Source organism: Lepisma saccharinum, chromosome 13 (genome assembly GCF_977018435.1).
Source record: "Lepisma saccharinum chromosome 13, izLepSacc3.1, whole genome shotgun sequence".
Lineage (NCBI taxonomy): Eukaryota > Metazoa > Arthropoda > Insecta > Zygentoma > Lepismatidae > Lepisma > Lepisma saccharinum.
This window is the reverse complement of record NC_139241.1, coordinates 22,178,572-22,197,516: the sequence shown is the minus strand read 5'-3', so window position 1 is coordinate 22,197,516 and position 18,945 is coordinate 22,178,572. Positions and strand designations below refer to the sequence as shown.

Below are 18,945 nucleotides of genomic sequence, written 5' to 3'. Positions count from 1 at the left end.
AGGTTTATAAATAAACATTATTAATAAGATTAACACAACCACCAAGTTTGTGGAACACAAAGGTGTCTCTTAGGAGAAGATACCTGACCTGACTACCTCACGTGTACATTTCCTTAGGGTTTCCAGGTCTGCACTTATACATGTCATTCTGCTCTTAAGAACAATCAAACAAATCCTTTAAATCAAGAAACATGAACATTTATTACAATTAAAAAAAATACTACAAGCAATTTTAAAACATGATAAAAATGTATTCCTCTTCCAAAGATATCTTTGTCGAGTTGTACCAGGAGTATGGTTTGGTGTGAGTGCAATTCTTCATGAATCCAATACTGAAATAAAAAGTTCAAAAACTTTAAAATCGAAACCACATAAATACATTACATGTATTTTTTCTTAGAAAATGTCAACTTATGGCATGTACAGTCATGGACACTTCTGGGTTATAACAATTCCATTAACTTTCAATGGAATCGTTACAACCCACAAGTGTCCATGACTGTACAAACATACACACTTGAAGGTTCTATACAGTATATTATCTATTCAATGAATCAATATCTACAATAATTTTGTTGACCTTGGATTCAGACTTTGAGTTACTTGTCTTTAGAGTGAAATATACAGCAGAGGGAAAGAAACAATACAGGAGGTATGTTGAAATCAAGAACAACTTATGTTTGCGATTGCTGTAACTGCTTCACCATACTGATATTGTACGAATGCAGTAGACGTTATTTCTTGTGAATCCTTATATATAGGGACATTGAATTTTCGCGATCCGCGAAATTGCGAAATGTGGAAAAAAGATGCAATTTTGAACATTCTGCACGTAACTACACCCCCAATGATGAAATATGCATGAGTTTTATTCGCAAAGTAATGCGAAATGTGTGCTTTTACACGAAATGAACGCTTTTTCGTGAAATAACCGTGAAATATCATCAAAATAAGTAGAAAACACACAAAAACCGGCAATCGAGGTTGTGCGCGCAAACTGTTGATTTGTAACGAAACTTTTGCTTAAAGTTTCCTACCACTTGCAGCTGAAGAACATTTTATCTTCGATCACATCAGGAAGACGCTGCAAATTGGGATTTCCCATGCACATAATCTCAGTTCGAAAACTTCGTTCCCTGTCAAGCTGCATTTCTTTCTTCCCCAGAATGTCTACTCAACTTCCAGTTTCATTGAACTTGCTAGCTGCAGCAGCGATAAGATTAGTCTGTCAAGGGAACCAATCGTGTCATTTGTGTTCAGTCATGAATGAATTTTGTTTGTCATCATGTGATTTTCAACATGTGTTTGTGTATGTGCAGTAGTGATTATTTTATTTGTTGGACAGCAAGGATATCCTTTAAATACATAAAATGAATAAAACACTTGAGATATGCAATTAAGAAATGAAGTGATTTTGTGTTGATGTTTTATTTTTGGTTGGACAGCTAAGTACTTGTGTATGTGTACAGTATATAAAAATGAAGTAGTTTATCAATTTATAGCTCTTTTGTATGTTTCCTCTCATGATGAAAAAGTGTGTGCTAATTTTTTTTTCACCGCTGGTATATACCGCTGATCTAACATTTTATTTACCGCTCTCCTCAGTTTTTATTTACCATAAATTTGTCTCCCTACTTATATATGACGAATACACATGATTGTATACACACAATAACAAATACAACTAAATTGTGGTCGCGCAACACACATGCACGTCTTAGTTGAATGTTTGACAGCAGCTGAATGAGAGTCTTGAGGCAGTGTTGCCAACTGTACACGCTGCTTCACTGGCATGCTGTAAGTCTCACTAAAACCTGAACAGCATAAAAACACAATATCATCATCATGGCAAGAAATACACTAAAATTAAAGTAATACTTTTGATTGATTGATTTAGTTTATTTTACTTGGCGTTTCGTGCCTCTTGGCTAATTTGCAAAGATGGGGATGAGTGATGAAATTGATGAATGGACATTCACAAACAACCAAGCCCGAGCGGGATTCAAACCCGGGACCCTTGGCATCGCAGTGCGATGTGTTAACCACTAGGCCACAGGGTTCGGTAGTAATACTTTTGGTAATACTTATGCACAATAATAAAAACATCTCTAATAGAGTGGGCATGTTTCGGTGTTGAGGGCCTACATCCTTGTCTGGATGATTACTACAATGCAAAAATGTAATATAAGAATATACATTGACTAAATGTAAGCTTAATGGATATGGATTGAATATAAAAATATAAATTCCATTTAAATCTTTGTCTACAATAACAGAAGAAAGGGATTAGCTTCTACAAATGTCGAGAAAGTCCTCAACACAAACTGAGTCTCATTTAATTTTATACAAAAAAGAATCTAAATGACCTGCCATTACTTTGCCCATCCTCACATAAAAAATCCTTCCATATTTACTTCAAAAGTGCCATCAACAGATGAAATATCAGAGCACTTTTGACAAATTTTTCACACATCAAAAGTGGACGACATTGGTTAGAAATTGCCATCACACCATGCTTTGAGATCTTTTTCAAATTCTTCAAAAGACCCAAATTCGGCTTCACTTTTGAAACCACTACCACCATCCAAGCGAAAGTCCTTCATTCTACTTTTACATTGTTGGGAATTGTAGATCTTTACTTTAAACTGTCTGCTACAAAGAAACATGTCTGAGAGTTCTTTCATTATTTTTAATATCCTTGCAGGCAGCTTTAACAGAGAATTTAGAGCCATATAGAAATACAGCTTGCAACAAATATGGAAGGGAGACATCAATTTGATTAAACATAAAGACTTCCAGAAATAACAGAAGAAAGCAAGAAATGTTACACAGAAAAGGAAGACAGGATAAAGAAACACAAGAAAAACAAATACTGCATATAGCCACAGGAATAACTGACCAAAAAACACTACGAATAACAGATCTTCACCTTTGTTAATACTATATATGGGATACATATATGAAGAGATGAAATAGCTCCCTCAACCGGGGAGAGAAAAACAGGGGAATCTAATATACAGTAAAGCACAATCCAATAAGTATATACACTTACATGCAATAATAACATAAAAGTACACTCATGGAAACATATTACTTAACCCTACAACTTGTAGCTGGCCAGCAAATAATTATTACAATATACAAAAAACAGTAATGGTCAATCCGACCACTACAGCTTCCAACGTTTCAAGCGTATACATTGCTCTCATCATCAGGGAATATATAATTATTTTCGTGTAGTTTACGGTTATTACAAGCATAATAAAACAGTTTTTCTTTGTGACGTTTCAGGAGAACACACGCTCCTTTCATCAGACATTTATTTTCATTTTGAAAATATAATAAGGGAATATAGAAATGGAGGCCAGTGTAGGGTAATCCAAGAACACTTGTTTGAATCACATCGCCAGGAAAGCTACAATTCCTAGATATACACATCAATGCCAAAGCTCTTACTGATTCCCAAGATACCAATGCTTCAAAATTGTATCAATTAAAGGCTGTTCAAAATGTTGATCAATATAAGTGGGTCTAGTTCTCCACTCCAATTACAAACACCAGTTTATCAGAGTTTTGTCTAAAATTATTGAAGAATTACATCAGGCTTTCAAGTAATCACAAAGTACAGTTTTCACACAGACTATTGGTGCAGATTAAAGTTCATAATTTTCAAGATAATGCCATAAGTGTTACATGGCATTCTTGCAGAAAACCATGCAAGACCAAATGTTGGAAAAGTATCGGCCAGTATTAGTGAATAAAATACTTTATGATACTGATACCACTGGTATCAGTCAATACCGATACATTAGCATTGGGATTGGCTCAGCCTTACTTATTACTTAGCTATAGTTGTTTAGATTGGTGACACTGGTAAACAGGTAGGCTCCATCCGGATATCCTCCACCCTCGATTTCTACCACATTTCAAATATTTTCGTCCAAAATGAAGTTTCTTAAGAAGGGGTGTTTTTAACTAGCACGGAAGGATATTTTTAGAGATCTATGTGCTACGAAACTTACATTTTCTTAAATATTAAAATTCCTTACCTACGTAACGTCATTACGGTTTTTCAGGGCTTCCATCATGTATTCAGTCACAGGCACACGTCTACACATTTTCTTTTTCTTCCTATGACTGACTTGTGGAATGGGATAATATGCGATATTTAATTTTTTGGTACCTTGAGTGAATTGTCGAAAAATAGTGTTGGGCAGGTTCTAACACGCCTTTAAAGGGACACTATAGAAAAAGGTGGGGCCGCGGAAGTAGTAGGGGCCGGTAGGTCTATTACCCCAGGGGCGGAGCCCGGAATCGGTGGTCAATTTTTATGATTTAGGCCTGAAAAAGCGACTGTTATATATCCATCGGTATGGGTGCCTGCTAAAAATTCACTACCGAAATCGAAGGTGGAGGATTTCCGGATGGACCCAAAAGGTATATATGGAGTAAAATAATATGGAATACCGTTGACTTTTGGTCACACATGCAACTACTATGGAAGTTGTGCAAAGTGATCTGAATACGAAGAGCAGAAAATTCAATAAAATATATAAAATTCAAACTATGGATGTTGAGACTTACCATATGAGTTTATTCTTGACACACGGTAATGTTCTGTGAAGATGGAAATACCTTATCTGAACTTAAAGTTGTCTACTGCATGCGGGAGAACACCTGTAAATTATGAAATTTGCATAAGCATTGGTGACATAGATTTATTCAAGTGTCATACACATTTGTATGACAATTTTCATCCATCTTGGCAAACTTTGTATGTGTAATACACAAAAGATGAAAATTTAACAATCGTGGCAAAAATTATTCCTACATACAAAATATATGATGGATTACACACTAACAGCATTTCATGAAGAAAAACTCATAATGCAGAAAATTGTAAAATTCTGGAAAATATTACGTAATTTATTGCTTTATTGGGATTTAGAAAAATTTCTTCACATGACATAATTTGCAATAGCAACTACGTACATCTCACTGCACAATAAAAAAAATCCTCATTTCCATAAATTAGAACCTTGTACTTACAGCCATTGTACATTTACAAACTGACAATGGTTCATATAGTGTCTAGAAGAATAAATACTCAAAGCAAATTCTACATAATTGAAAAAGATAAGTACATTAGTTTATACAAAATTTATTTTCCGAACTGTCATATAGGGCCTTCCCGATGGCACAGTGGTAGCGTCGTCGCTTTGTAATCAAAGGGTTCGATACCTGGTGGAGGCACATAGTGGTTCGGATCCCACTTTAAACTGTAGGTCAAGTCCCGATTAGCCTTACTGTACTTAAAATGGACTAAAAACACCAATCAATCAAACTGCCACATAAGGCAACAGATCACTATTTCAAAGCATTTACCTGAATCAGTTAATTGTTATACTATTGATTCTGGCAACTAGACTAGATATGGGACAAAATAAAATTTGAAGGAACATAGAAACAAGCAATCAAAGCTTTAACTAATTTTTCTCTCAACAATAACAACCAAGACAAACTCCCCTTCAGTGAGACTGACATTAACTCTAAAATCCTCCATGAGACAGTTTTGAATTATATTAATGATTAATTAAAAGTTTAGTAGAAATTATTGAAGATGAGAATTGTGCACACACACACTTCACAGAAAATAATGCTGAATAATTCTAAATTGAGCACCCAGCTGTGTTTAATTTACTTTTCCTCCTCCCAGAAATTTTACTCATGGGCAAGTCGAGGCCTACACTTTCTGTATAGTGTAGTCTTGCAGTTGTTATCATGGCTACAGAATTGAGTGAAGCAAATTGTCTATTAAGCAGATGATAAAAATGTTCAACATCGGTAAAACTCAAGTGTACAATACTGTACAGAAGAAAACTTACATTATGAAGCTGTGGGAAAACTGTGCTAATGGAAAATTAAAAATAAAACCCAAGAAAAAAAAGACGAACATAATGAAATAGTGTGAGAGTGGTTTGTCTCTGCCAGAGGAAAAAAATCACCACATACTGGGTCCCATGTTACAGTAATATGCTAAAAATGCCACTCAAAAAATGGGTAAGACTGAATTCAAAGCATGTAATGGAGGGTTGGACATGTTTTGCAAAAAGCAGACCATTATTGAACAGCATTAATTTGCCTTACAGCAGAATTATTTGGATATGCTCAGTGTGGTTTCTCAGGCTAAAAGCATTTGCAGAAAGCCAAGCAGCTAAGAATCTAAACTGTGTGCAGAAAATCCTGTTTCGCTACTGGTAAAAAAAAAATTGTTGTGTCCTATTCAGTGCAATGTTAGCATATGTGAATAAATACTGTATGGGAGTACAGCACTTATTTAATGTAATTTCAGTTTTTATACATAAGTATACTGGTCCCTTCTGATTCAGTTTAAGGTGTGTTCCACTGTATTTTCAATAAGTAAGGCTTAAGGTAGGCAAACACAAAGAATAGTTTCACCACTATATTTTCATAAAACACCAACACATATGAAGTCCAAATATACATGAAACTGTCATCAAGCTGAACACACAATTAGAAATAAAAAGTTAAAAATTACAAACCCCATGAAATCAAATTAATTTGCAAACATAAAACTATTAGATGTCATGGTAAAAATCACTCCTAAAAATAAAACCTGACAGTACTTCAGGGTCTTGAGAGGTTCATTAGGTCCAGTTTATTTGCTTTACTTTACTTCACTTCTTGTGTCACTTGTGAAGATGGGGATGAGTGATGATTTGAGGTAATAAGGGGGGAACCCACGAAGTAAGCCCGGCTCCTCCCGCCTACATTCGAGGGTATGGTCTTATTGTCCTGGTTCCTAAAAATATACCAGGACGTCAGATGCTCCGAATTTGACGGTTCCCCCGACTTTATTTCCTCTATTTATTACTATTTGCATTTTAAAATAGGTATAATAATAATAAATTGTAATGTTATACAAGGAATATATACATGATATAATTGATGTATACAATACTTTATGTGATATTATTTCTGTTCTGGAATCCAGAACAGATGACATGACATTACATTACATAACAATATTAATAATATTATTTTAACAACATCATGAAGAACATCTTCAATAACATTCTCGATAACGTTTCCCTGGCAGTGAGACAAGCATGAATAATATTGGAGTCGCAGAAGATTCCGTTCCGGCATTCCAGAGCGGTTTGATGTACAAGATTATTTTCCTCATCAAACCCACAGAACCCAACTCACAAGTCCAGAACCCCATTCTGGCATACCAGAGCAGGGAGCCCAAAGAAAGGCCGCATCCTGACTCGAACCATAGACTTCCAAGTCTACCACTGGGCTACCCTCAGAGTCCGTGGGACATATGTTTGCCGGGGCTCACCAGGGATCTCACAGCCACTGCGCTCACCTGACACAGAACTAGGTTCTTGGGCTGTACACTCTTTTCTCATCTGTACTCCCGGCAGAAGAGTACAAGATACAAAGAGAAAAGGGCAATATGGGGGTTCCACCACTTAACTTCTAGGAGTTAAGAATTTAAAGCAATAGGCACTCACCATTTCTAATTTCTATAGAAATGAGACACTATTTCTATAACTATGACTGTTGGAGAAGAACTTGTATGCATTACCTTCTGAAATCAAGATAAATAAAAGAGAAACACAAAGATAAACTTAATAAACATATATTCTTTGGTTAAATGTTACAATATTAGTTTTTATACAGGCTTTACTGTATTCACTCGCCATGAGTGATGAATTGAATAGTACATATCGATCTGCTTGATCGAATCTCCTTTCTTGTGGAGTTTCTCGATGAACATTTAAAGTTACATGGGCTCGTTAGGCCTACTGGTACATAAAAATATACAAAAACACATACATTACCTTTGCAGCTATGCTCTTAGTGAAGTTGGCTTCATAACTCAGGCTTGGAACCTGAGTTCGAACTAAAGACTCTGAATACAATCTTCTCTCTGGCTCTGACTCGACACTGCGCTCTGGCTCTCACTGACTGACTCGACACTGACATTTGAGGCAAAACCTAAGCTTTTATACAACTACAAAAGGCTTGTCACTGGGTGGGGTCGTTTATTAACGCCATCTACTGACGTATTATTCTTTGAACTCTGACTTATGTTAAATCCTAAGAAATAGCAATTTTCTAAAGAATGGGGAAAGTTCCTATTACCATATATGAAAGGTTAATACGTTTGGCCTTTTGGGTTTGGAAGGTGGATGAGGAAATTATGGAAATCAATCATTCTGTTTGGCACATGAATGGTGTAACCTTATCAACTCTGCAAACAAACAGGAAGCTCTTTCTTTCTATCTGCGGCTGAGCTGGGATAACCCTTGACAGCGTGTGTTTTCCCTCCGGAAGACAAACAATGCCAGTCACCAACCACAGCGGGCAGACCTCTGACATATGCGGTAAACTTGTATCCTGTTATGGCTTTGCGCCAAGTTGATAAGCAAGTGTTTTCCTTGTCGAAGCAACTCTTCTAAGCCTCTTAAAAACTTACCATTGCCGGCTGGGCAATGCAAAATATAAAGGAAAGATATGGTTAAAGGGATATGGTAGTCGGAATAAAGTATTGAGTTCGATTCTGGTGGGTGACTAAAATTCTGGGTGTGACAATACCCTCCACCTGAGATTGAAATATCTCCTGATGTTTCATTTTCCCGGGGTTTGCGTATTAACGTTTGGTGAAATAAATCTGTTTTGGTGACATTTACAAGACTTTATGCTGCGATAGCTGCTATATTTGTTCCTGGGGTCTCTTTCAGACTTTACCACAAATGGGTAATTAATATCATTACTTATGCAGATTGCATTGGATAACATTGGGTACCGTTGACAGACTTAAATCAACTAGTGGATTCATAAAAGCGAAACCAACCTCACTGTGAGCTTACAAATTAAATGCTGCATAATTTTAAGGATGAATGATTATGAATCAAACCTGAACAAAAAGTTTGATTAAAGTTATACATAAGCAAACCAACTTATAGGTTGGCATAACATGATTATACATATACAAACATACTTTGTTTTATCTTTAAAACCGTGAATTAGTATTATATATAACAAATGATACTAAAGAAATTGAAATTGATTAAAAATGCTAGACATTTAGTTTTTCCTTAAACACTCATATTCAGGAATATAACCTGACCAAAAAGCTAAGTGATACTAATTCCATAGCATCATACATGTTTTTCCTTGAATGAAAAGGATCAAAAGGATCTAATGAGATCCTTACACTATTATCTGTAAGAAGAGCTCTAAGCAGATTGGGCTTAGGCTCGGTTTCTGATACATGAGAATAGGCTATCAATGTAGGGAAGGGTTTTTCTTCCGTACATAACAAAGTAAAGGTGTTAAACACACTAGATTCTTTTGGTACAAGAATTTCATGATACTCTTCTAATACTCTGAATATACATTTAAAAACATGTTGATATAATAGAGTCTGTTCTCTTAACCTTTTACATTTACTCAAGGCGAAGCATACGAACTCTTTCAAGTTTGTCGTACAAGGTTGACAAATTGGTTCGATTTCTCCGTATCGATAAAAAATGTTTGCTTTATCGTAGGCATATTTAATGAATTGGTCCAATATGAAAATTGGATGTTGTATAGTGTATGCTGTGAACAATGTGTGTTCTCTACGATTTTTAGCGTTTCTTACTTGTTTATTTATATGCCACTTGACATATGGATCATTTTCAGCTAACATGAGCTGTATAAGAGCTTGAGGGTCTATGCCGGAAACATTCATGATTTCGTTATCTCTGTTCTTTTGACGAGAAATAACTATCATCTCACTACCTTACCAATTGCATAATTGCGAAAATCTAAACAAAAACATAAAGTAATTAAACTCTATCACTTAAAATATATGACAACATAACATATTTGTTATTAATAATAGAAAGATAACATATATATATATAATATAAATAGTTGATTAGTATGTAGTTAAGTGATTATATTGGTTATATTGGATTACATGAATATGTAAGTATGTATATATATCTTTAATAATTTGCTTGATTTTAGTACGTAAAATATTTATAATATTATTTTCATATGAGTTCATGTGTGCACTATTTTCTTTCTTTACAACACATTTCATGTTTCATCATTGTTTCACTATAAGTTCACGTATGTCGGTAGTTTCACCGTGATAAATTGTTTGTGTTAGAACGATTAAATCGTAGCACTACACTGCAAATAAACTGTATAGAGTCCTTGTGAAATTTCACTAGTTACTTAATATTGAGTTCATGCTCCATTCCTATACAAAGGAATATACACACAATATATTAATATATTTAGATACTTTCTATTACCTTATAACATAGTATTATGATATTACACTCTGGACAATATAGTGTCTTTAGGATTTACACGCTATGTAACCTATTTGCTTGTTCAACAGTGATATACTCAGGTTCGTTTGAATCTGCTAGATTTACTACCTGTATTGGTTCTTCATAATTTCTGTCGGATTCATAGTGAATGACAGGTGGGGAAGGTACTGGTCTTGAAATATTCATACTTCGTACTCTTATCCTTCCATTATACGACCGTGGTCTCTTACACTCACATGTGTTTATATATACTTTCCATATTATGTAGAATATGAGAAAATATGTTTGTATAGTTAATATTGTTAACCATAACATAATAGATATTTCATATTTTGTACGTTTTAAGTTTATCTGACATCCTTCTTTATGACATAAGTAAGGTATAGTTATGTTCTTGTTAGTCATGTCTATCCACGTTATTGGAATTAAATGACTTATACTCGCTGTAGTATCTGTAGGTAATATACAAGGGAAAGTACTTCGTATATGAAGTCTTTCATCATACTTAATGTAACATGAACAACCTAAATGTATCAAAGTAACACCGTATTGAAATTCTACTTGAAAAGTAATTTCAATATCTTTACATACAATGCGTAAAGTACGATTATACTCTTTGTTTCCAACAAAGGCTTGCGTAGAAACATTAAATTTATAGAACTCTAGATCATTATTATTCTTAGTGCATTTCATATTACAATAGTTATACATCTCATGCACATTCTTGGTTATAGTAGCTATGATACATCTCTCAAATTTACTCAAAAATCCATGTTTCGGGTGAACGAAACACAAAATATCTTTAACAATATCACATTCAGTTGTCAATAGATTTCGTGAATTATCATCGTATGCTATGTTCATATCTTCATTATACACACTACAAATTTCTGTTTGTTTCCTGAAGTATATTTGTTTTACTGAGAAACTACGTAAACGTCTTTGGTTTGAAATGATTGGAACTTTTATGGCAAACAACACTTTGCTTTTTGATATTACACATTCAGCTAAAGGTACATTATAGAATTGTCCTAAATTCGTAACATCTATACTTATAGAATGATTAGTCTTTACAAACTTTTGTTGTACAGCTAACAAATCTTGTTGAAGTTTAGCAAATGATATCAATTTTGGATTTATGACTTTTTGTTGACAAGAACTTATTAATAACATCAAATTTTCGGTCGTACATACCGACAAATTTTCAAAGGTTAGCCATGATAAGGCTGGTGAATCATAAATTTTACTCCTTATAATATCATAACCTTTTCTATCTACAAAAAGTGTTTTAACATGCACTTTTTCAATTCTAAAATACTGCCAACCATATGTAAGAGGATCAGCGTTAAAGGTATGATTACCAACGCGTGAAACTATATTCTCCCAATCAATTACATGTGGTTGTGGTATTGAAACTGTTATTTCATATATAATAGGCAAAGATGTTTCATAATATATAGGAGAGCTTAACTCTTCTATTTGCAATCCTGAACTTATATAAGTAGGTATTTGTAAAGCTGACAATAATGAAACATTTATAAGAAGTACAAATGTAGATAGTCAGGATGAAGGTGTTCTATTTAATGTAGCATATTGTGGTTCCATTGTAGGATTAGCACTAGTTTCAAATGATACACAACTAGGTCTTCCTTCAAAATTTGGACTATGAAATTTGATTCTTGTTTCATCAAGACTTGATCTTACATTTGCTCTTTTTAATGCACTATCTCTAAATTCTCGAATTTCTTTACAAGTTGTCATCCATATCAAATAAACTGTAACTACTATGACTAAAAATGCGATTACTACACATATGTAAACAGCAATTTCTTCAATAGTTGTTAATTCACAAGCATGAGCTTCTACTTGACTTAGTGGTATAGCACTCATAGGTATAGCAACATTTTGTACTAGTCGATTTGTGCGGTTCAATTTAAAAATACACCATAATAATAGAATGCTAATTATTCCATTCCAAAGATAAAATACTAAATTATCTGTGGTATCTGAAGGTATTAATTCACTTCCTATATCTGTAACCATATTTTCAACTTCATCTAACAATTCTTTTCTATCGGTAACTGATTGATTTTCAGTTGTGGGTTTAATATAGATATGAGGTAATTTCTGTGTCCAATTATTATCTAAACAATCTTCAAATGATTTAAACTCTAACATTTCTTGTTTTGTCTTCATATCTGTGACTTTTAATGTAGGTATGTGAGACCAACTGGCAGGGATAACTCTAGATATCTGAAAGTTCGTCTCAGCATTGTCTGAACATGGAAAAGTTTGAGGGATGAATACATCATCACTAATCTTAGCAGAACATGTGCAAGGTAAATCTAACTCACTGGCTCCTGGCTGATTACCATGAGTAGGAAATTTACGCTTGTTTCCATTACATTCTACTTCAATTTCATCTAAAGCATTTGTTATTACGTATTTGTCTGGTGATATTTCAGTGATAACTATAGGATTTCCCTGAGTACATTGAAATGTACAAACTTTTGCTAACTCTTCTATAGCAGCTCCTTCTCTTATTTTCTGTGGGCAACCGGTGCCTATTACAGCATCGTGTCCATAGCGGGGTAAGTAACATAGCTTATCTATGTGAGGATTACATGTTGAAAGGAAGGTTCCTGACAACATTCTAACACTCGTACTTGTAGTGGCTGCGTAGCTTGTGGAATGTAGTAATATACATGTCGAATTATGCCATCTAAATGGTACTGTCTGAAATCGTTCTAGTAACACTCTTTCTCCTATCCTGATTATAGGGATTTTAACATGAAAAACTACATTTGTATCTGAGAAAATACACTGCGTTATCGGTAAGCTATAATATTGACTTAATTTATTAAGTGAAATGGCTAATGTAAAGCCTTTCTTAGAAATTTTCTCGACTATGCTCAGTAAATCCTCTCTTAAAGTTGGTGGTCTAATAGAAGTCATGGGCAAAGTATTATGAAAACATGCATTCTGAATTTCTTTATATTCTTGTTCTATTACCTGATTTAACACTATCTTATGAAATAACATGATTCGTATTTGTTCCAATAAACCTTTATACTGCAAATTCTGGGACATATTCATTAATTCAGCGAAATGAAAATTCTCTAATGATCGAATTTGTTCAAATTTTCCTTCTACTGCATCAAGTGATTCGTTTATCTGTTTAGCCATATCTTTTAATCCATATCTAATGGTGACTATATCTCTATCAAAATGTTTTAAGCTTCTGGTAATCTTTAAAATTGCTTGCTTTAGTTTACGATTTTCTACTTTAGAACTTTGAACTTCTTTGTCTGTTGCTACTGAGCAACACCATCCAAGGAAGTCTCCTAAAAATGGTAGAAGTCCTCTTTTCTTTCTAGCTGGTTCATACTCAAAATATTCCTCTGTAGGAAATTCTAAAGATGATTTATTCAAATGTGCAAGAAAAGCTTCTTGTAATTGTCCTATGGCTTCATCTATAAAACAAAATAATGAATCTGTTTCCTCGTGTTCATTGCATAAATGACTTCTTTCTGAATTTGAAATTTTCCATAAACTGGGTTCTATAACTGGAGGTTTAACTAAAACATTTTCATATACTAATGGAATTGTGGCTTCATACATGGTTAGTCCACTAATGATATTCCAGTATCCTCCTGATACTAAACGTATTGGTGGTAATGGATTTCCATAAACCTGAAAAGAGATAGTTACCAGTATACCGAAGTAGATTTCCAAAAACAATAGGTGAGTCATCTTCTGGCTCGGTTTCCTCTGGATCTATCTGGTTGATTGGTATTTCCAAAAAGGTATTGAGATTTCTGAAACTGGTTAGAAAACTAAAAATACAATTTAGTGGTTATTACAAAGTTAGAAATTTTAGTACATCATGTATGAAATGTAGTTAATCATATTTCAATCTTGAACAGGATGTGGTTCTATAGATAGGCTAACAAGTCTTAGCTTAGCTATAGTCGGATCAAAGTGGCAACTAAATTTCCACTGATCACCATACATCCATATACTTCGTTGTATATAAGCGTCTAATTGATAGGCATTTTGCTTAAGCCATATCTCTCTATTTACTTTATTTGGTCTCAAACTTAAACCAAAACGAATATAATTCGTATAAGATCTTTCAATTGTAGATTTTCCTTGAATCGTAGTAGATGTTACTGAAGATAAAACATTTGTTCCATACGGAATGTGTTTATTTTCTCTTGCTACAAAACATTTCTTAAAAGTACCTTTCATAAACTTATGTGTAAGGCTAGCTATTTCTAACATATCCTTTATTTTTATGGTCTGAGCTGTTGATAAATTAGGATTTTCTACTACTTTTGAAGTTACGTTACCTCCACTGGTACTTGCTCCTTCATTTACCTTTTCAACATTCTCCTTACTTTCTTTATTTTCTAATTGGGTTTGTCTTAGTTCAATTGAACTATGGGCTCTTCCTAAGTCAAAATAATCAGAAAGTTCTGAAGATAGTGTACTGATAGACATTGTCGAACATCTCGATGTGACTTCAACAATATCACTTTCTTCTTCAGAAGAAATTGTAATTGTCTCTTTGGAAGAAGGGTCATCACTGCTTATAGTGATAGTCCCTCTCCCTAACGATTTTTCAATGCAGGAAGCGTCCAGAATCTCTATAATAGTATCATGATCTGATATTGTTACTATTTCCTTACTCACAAGCGTCTTTGGGCTAGAAGCTGCTAATGGTAAATCCTTTTCAAACTTACTATAAGTAACACTAGAGGGTAAAGTTTCATTAACTGTACTACTGGTGTTAGAACATTCTAGTTCAGGTTCTAAGTGCTCTAATTCCTTTTGGGCGTACTGTTTCAATAATTGCTCAATGGAAGTATCCCTGATACTTTCAGCCATTTTTTTCTATAACTTACAACACAATTCTATATTACTACTACTGTTTACTTTGAGGTTGGAATATTCTTCACTGGGTTGATATACGCGATCAATTTGATAGTATTTGTTTCTCTATCAAAGGCAGACGTAAATAACCATTTACTACCGTATTTCTGGAAATTTTCTAGTACAAACTTCTTTGTATCCCTTGCAACTTTCTGAAGGAAAACATTTATGTCCATATCATGTGTAAGGGCAAATTCTACGTTGATATCTAAAAATTGTTTCCATTCAAACAATGTCCCTTCTTTAATCATATAATTTCCTCGAAATAGTAAATGTTGTACATCAAACAGAGAGTATACATTCTTTAGAATCCAAGTCCATAAGTCGGGTCTGGTAAGATCCAAAGCCATCAAAATCTTGTGGGTTCCTTGGTTTGTGTCTGGGGAGGAAGAAAGTATAGCATTACCTGGTATACTTAAGTTCTCCATTTACTTTACTAAAAGGAAAAAGTTTTACTTTTGGGATTCTATCATTATAGTCTCTTATGAACAAACAAATATCATCAACATGGTTTCCAGGTTGGTGCAATACTAAAGTAGGATGTTGTTCAAATAAAACATCATTGACTAGGTCCTTAAAACACTGGACTACATGAATTTCGTCCTCATGTCGTAAGTTCCGTAATTCATAAACATACAATGATTTATGTGGGTCTTCTCCATATTCTTGTATGACCTTTGTGGCTCTAATGAGAGGTTCATAAGGGAAGGTAAAATGTCGTCTTGTCGTATAAATTATTGACTGATGGGTCGGTGGATAACAAAAATATGGTAGAGAAAATCTACCTACTTGCGTTACTAACAGACTACACTTATTGTTCCAATATCCATCGGGTATTATGCTTCTCATAGCTTTAATCATATCACTGGGTACGGAATCCATCATTTTTCAAAAACACAAGGTCTTTCTTCATAAAACCTTAAGCAAGTTGTATGTTGCTGGACACTTTTATGACAAAATTCTTTACAATGTCTACAAAAATAGCTTCTGGGTAGTCTTAAGAAGTATGGTGCTTTAAACAAATACTCCTTTTCTTGTCTTATAACATACTGTCGATAATATCGACAAAGCATATTAATGCAATACAGTCGATTATATCCGAAATCATGGAATTCGGCTAATTCTTGTCTCTCACAATGAGGACAATGTATCTTACTTCTATCGTGTACAATTGCTAACAGTTGAAGATTCATTGTATTTCGACAAAGTATCTAATTGGTTCGGCGCTGTTCCCTGTACTGTTTGTATAGTTACTAACGGCGGTGGACCGTATGGCGTACACAATTCAAACAATCTTCTTATTAGTACGTAATACACGTCGGCGAAGTTTACTGCGGTAACCTTGGCAAGTATATCATTTAACACATACTCAAATTTGGCTATGCTCTGGTTTGCTAAAACTTGATCTACTGTATACCGTTTCGTATCAAAGAAATAAAGCAAAAATTCTCTATACTTAACCTTTCTATCTTCCATTTCCAATGGAATATGAGGATATTTCTTTATATAATGTAATGACATTTACTCTCAATGACCTGATCTTTTCTTAGCAGGGTTTGGTATGCGTGCAAGTTTTATATGTCCTGTTGAATCGGTGGTAACCTTTAATTTCCAATTCAATCCGTATTTCTTTCTCCACTCTGACAAAGCTGTAACTGTATTTCTCTTAATGTTAAACAATAATCTACTCCACTCTAAATATGGGATTTCTTGAACTCCTCCACTAATCTCGGGATTTATTTGATAATTTGCAAATGGTACATAATATGAACAAAGGCTCTGTGCGAAAAAGACAAGAGCACTTGGTCCTATACTCTTCTTAACTTCAATTAAAGAATAACCAATAAACGTTTCGATTAGAATTTCGTCTATCGTCTCTTGTACTCGTCTTCGGACGGCGTCTGGTATTAATAACACCTCAAAAATATCTAATTTGCTTAACTCTCCTTCGGCTGCAGATTCGGACATTTAATCACAAAACACTTATTTGGTGACACAACTCATAGGGTTTCTTAACTCACCTCACTTCTTATTGCTCTTCGTGAGAAGAAACAGGATGTAGATCCTAAATTGTCTCAGATGAGATATCAGCTGGGTCAATCTTTAAGTAGAACCTGTTAAAGATAAATCCTGATATAGGCGAAGATATACGTATGATTTGCAATAAATAGCAAATATATATTTTCGTAGACTAATACATTTGAATAGAAATAATGAATATTCAGATGATGAATAAAATGATTGTCTTTTAAATGAATGGCCAGTTCATTCTATTGACGAAAGTGTGAGGATGAAAATGAGATATACTATGAAAGATGTACATACAATTCTTCCATTTGTGTATCGTATCGTATTAGATCTTTTTCGGATTACCTTCTATTTCAACGCTAGTTTGCACTTCGTTTAAAGAAGGTGCAAATGTATGCGTGTTAAGGATGAGTTCCTTCCATTTTTGAGTCGTTGTGATTTTAGTCTTTACTGATTTACATTTCAAAAACAAATGTAATTACCATTGGTTCGGCGAATAATATCTTTTCAAACGTCTAACATTGACGTTCATTTCCTTTTGTCCTACTAACTTTCTTACATGGAATACATTATTTCCCATATATCTTACGATTTCCCATGGTCCATTCCATTTTCGTCTTAGCTTTTCTGTTAATCCAATTTTGTGCGCAGGTTGGTATACCAAAACCAAATCTCCTGCGACGAATTGTACGTCATTTACTTTTTCATCATGTCTCTTCTTATCATATACCTGTCTTTGTTCATGTCTTTTTCTTGCTATTTGGCGTATGTCTTCCAAATGTTGCGATAGGTGCGTCGTATGCACGGTAGGATCGTGTGTCTTAAGTGATTCTATTCCCATTGTTTCTAAAGGAAATACTGGTTTTCTACCGTACACTAGTTCAAAAGGCGAAAAACCAATCTGATCTACCTTTGAACAGTTGTACGCAAAAACACACAATCTTAAATAATCACTCCAATCCTTTTGATGATGTTCTACGTATTTACTTAGCATTTGTGCTAACGTGGAGTTGAATCTTTCTACCTTACCATTCGTCAGTGGATGGTAAGCTGTGGTACATACATGTTTCACTTTCATTAATTCCAGTAATTCTTCTGTTACCTTTGCCATATATACAGATCCTCTATCGGAGAGTATCTCTCGAGGACATCCATGTCTACATATGACATCTTCTAGAAGAAATTTGGCTACTGTTTTCGCTGTTGTAGTTCTCAGACATCTTGCTTCTATCCAATTTGTAAGATAACATGTTGCAGTAATAACATACTGAAATCCTTTAGAATTTGGCAACGGTCCTAATATATCCGTAGATACACGAGCGAATGGTTCTCCAATAGGTATCGGGTGTAATAAACCTTGAGGTTTACCAACACTACGGTTTCTTTGCTGGCAAGTTGGGCATCCTTGGACATATGAAATAATTTCCTTTTTCATATTAGGCCAATAATAACGTTCCGTGATTTTTCCACGAGTTTTACTTATTCCTAAATGTGCTCCGGTGAGAGGAGAATCGTGAGCTTCTCTCAAAATTTCTCCTTTCAATTTCTCTGGTACTACTAACACGTATTGGTCTCCAAACTTTCGATACAATATGCCATCTTTAATCTCAAAATATCG

General features: G+C 34.3%; 1 long non-coding RNA gene across 1 annotated transcript in view; it reads right to left on the bottom strand.

The window, feature by feature from the left end:
* Positions 1 to 220: 220 nt before the first annotated feature.
* Positions 221 to 18,945, bottom strand: part of LOC145996965 (uncharacterized) — a 34,328-nt gene continuing 15,603 nt past the window's right edge. Inside the window, exons 2-3 of the long non-coding RNA XR_014442841.1 lie at positions 4,585 to 4,677; positions 221 to 332 (exon numbers count right to left, since the gene is read on the bottom strand). This is a non-coding gene — a long non-coding RNA (uncharacterized LOC145996965). The remainder of the gene's footprint in view (positions 333 to 4,584; positions 4,678 to 18,945) is intronic.